Below are 3,162 nucleotides of genomic sequence, written 5' to 3'. Positions count from 1 at the left end.
ACTCTATTTGTCTTCATAGTATCACAAATTTGCAGAAAACTAGAAATAAATTGATTTGGGTCTTTGTGGGGAAGACCGTGATACTGGTAGTTTTGTTGTACAAGGGTGAGTAATTGTGGCTTCAACTCAAAGTTGTTCGCAGCTATAGGAGGCACCACAATACTCTTTCCATACAGATCCGCTGTAGGAGCGGAAGAAGAACCAAGTACTCTCCTTTGTTGTTCCTTCCCATTCGGGTACGCCACATTGGCATTATCAGTATTATTCGGATCCATAGTAGATTCTGCAGCCTTGTAAAGTCTTGCTTGTTGTAAACGCCGCCTGAAAGTCCTTTCTGGTTCAGGATCAAAGTCTAAAAGATGTTCTTTGTCTCTGTTCCTACGCATACATAACCAGAAGACAAGAAAAGATGGGACTCTCTACGTCAGAGTGTAGAGAAGTCCCTGTGAGGTAACCTGTGTAAAGAAATAAAATAAAAATACTAAATAAATAAATAAATAAAATTAAAATAAAAATAACTAGGTAACACCAAACTTAAATTTAGAAATTAAGGGAAAATATTCGCGCAATTTATTTATTTAGATTTTTTTAATATTTTATATATTTATTTATTTATTTAAAAAAAGTAAAATAAAAAAAAGGTACGGTGTAAGGGGGGAGTAACGAAAAGGAAAAGAAAAGAAAAGAAAAAAAAACGTAAACGAAAAAAAACGTAAATGTCATTCTGAATGTGTGAGAATGAGAGTTCGATTAAGCTCATGTCTCTTTTTATAGTGGGGTTTATAACTGTAATCCTGGATAGGTTTAGCATCTCACTCTCCTTTGAATAAGGAGGATGTCATTGTCATTCGGAATTAGAATCCGGATAATATTATGAATTTTCTGATCTTTACATTTCAGTTTAATCCTTGAACATAGCAAAATTGACTTTAATTAATTTTTTTTCTTTGGTGCTTTGCACCTTGAGCCTAGCCGTGACTTTAAATATTTTGTCTCAAGGATTACTTGACACAGAAACACCACAAGCACTTAACTGGGGGACTCTCTTTGAGTCCTGAATTTTCTTTCAGTTACTCCCAGACAGTGGTGCTCAAAGCCTTTGGCATACTCTGTTAAACGCACTTGGTCACGACTCTAAGTGTTCTGTCTCAAGGATTACTTGACACAATCACACCACAATCATATGACTAGGGAAACAACTCTTTGAGCTTTTAATCATGTCTGACCTCCCTAGTCATTGATGCTCAGAGCCTTAGACCTTTGCTTTTATTATTTATTTATTTATTTATTTTTTGCTGTTTCTTTTGCTTCAAGGATTAAATTTTTGTTTATTTCAAAGAAGTCATAATAATTCTCTAAATTCTTGTTCCTTGTACATTAACATTCTTTGATTCAAATTTAAATATGCACTGCTCATGTCAATTCATAATCACAGAAAATACCACCACATTTAAGTAAATAAGACTACTCTTAAAATTAACTCAATTTCTCATGCAATACATCACTTCTGTATTTTTTATTTGAATTCAAGTTCAGTGGGTAATACATGAGACATCTTTTCAGAATTAAAGTATTTAAGAGAAAACTAAACTAGCCCTAGGATTCTCACTAATAAAGGATCATGCAACAGAAAACCGGAACATAACATAGAAAAAGAGGGGAGGAAAAGAAATGAAAGGAACTCAACCACCTTAGTTATCCTAGCGGTCGCTTTATTCTTCAGGTTGTGCTCCTCCGTGAAGATGATTCGCCTCTCTTTTGTGCCAGAAAACCCATAAACGCAGCGTTAACACCAAACTTAAAGGTTTGCTTGTCCTTAAGAAAAGAAGAACTGAAAATAAAAACAAATAGTGAGACGAAAGAAAAATATAAGGATAAAAGAACAAGAGAGAATTAGGAGCGGGAGAGAGAGAAAGAAAAGTGAAAACTGTGCGGCGAACAAGTGTAGTTGTGCGGCGAAGGCGACGCGTACGCGTGCAGGCAATGGATATGTGACTATAATCCTCTCAATACTTGATTTGGGAAATGCATGTGGTATAATCAGTAACCACACTTCATATCTTCTCATGAGCAATTGACCAAAGAATTGGCTATTGATCAAGATTTGAGAGATTGAATTGCAAGAAATTGTAATTCAATCAATTAAGATTGCCAACGAGATCAATGAGTGCATTGATTGAGGAAGAGATGAAAATGAACTTGATCCGGAGAATTGCAACATCTCCTGCGCCCAATGAACTCCCCAATTCTAATCTCACCCATTCTCTTTAATTTCTGCGTTTACTTTTATGAGCAAACACCCCATTCCCCTTTACAATTCTACAATTTACTTTCAGTCATTTACTTTCAGCCCTTTAATTCTAGCATTTACTTTTTCTGTCATTTACATTCCCGCCATTTTATTTTCTGCAAATCTCAACCCAAATTCTGAATTCGCTCAACTAGAACATTCTTCTAATTAAAGTTGCTTGATCAATCAATCCCTATGGGATTCGACCTCACTCTATTGTGAGTTTTTACTTGACGACAAATTCGGTACACTTGCCGAAGGAAATTTGTTGAGAGACAGTTTCCACCTGCATCAAGTTTAGTGACACTTAACATTATCACAAACGTTGGCCAATGATCATAAGTGGCCACGTTAAAGTCCACGTTAACTTAGTTAACGTGGCCTCTAACGTTAAAAGGGGGAAGGAAGCCAACGTTAGTGACATTCAACATTGTCACTAACGTTGGCCTAAGGTGCAATGTACCACGTTAACTTCCACGTTAACTTGGTTAACGTGGGAGCTAACGTAAGAGGCAAGGGTGGTCGACAACGTTAGTGACACCCAACATTGTCACTAACGTTGGAAGCAACCACGAAACCCCAAGGAGCCACGTTAACTTCCACGTTAACTTAGTTAACGTGGAAGCTAAGGTTGATGAGTGAAAGATGAGCCAACGTTAGTGACACTCAATATTGTCACTAACGTTGGGGATGGCTAAGAATGGCCACGTTAGAAGCCACGTTAACTTTGTTAACGTAGGACTCTAACGTGAGACATAGGGCCACACTGGAACATTAGTGACAACGTTAAGTGTCACTAACGTTCTCGAAGGTTGGCAAGGCCACGTTAGAAGCCACGTTAACCTAGTTAACGTGGGCTCTAACGTGAGGCA

The sequence above is a fragment of the Arachis stenosperma genome, chromosome 4 (genome assembly GCF_014773155.1).
Source record: "Arachis stenosperma cultivar V10309 chromosome 4, arast.V10309.gnm1.PFL2, whole genome shotgun sequence".
Classification (NCBI taxonomy): domain Eukaryota; kingdom Viridiplantae; phylum Streptophyta; class Magnoliopsida; order Fabales; family Fabaceae; genus Arachis; species Arachis stenosperma.
Note: the sequence above shows the minus strand (reverse complement) of the source record.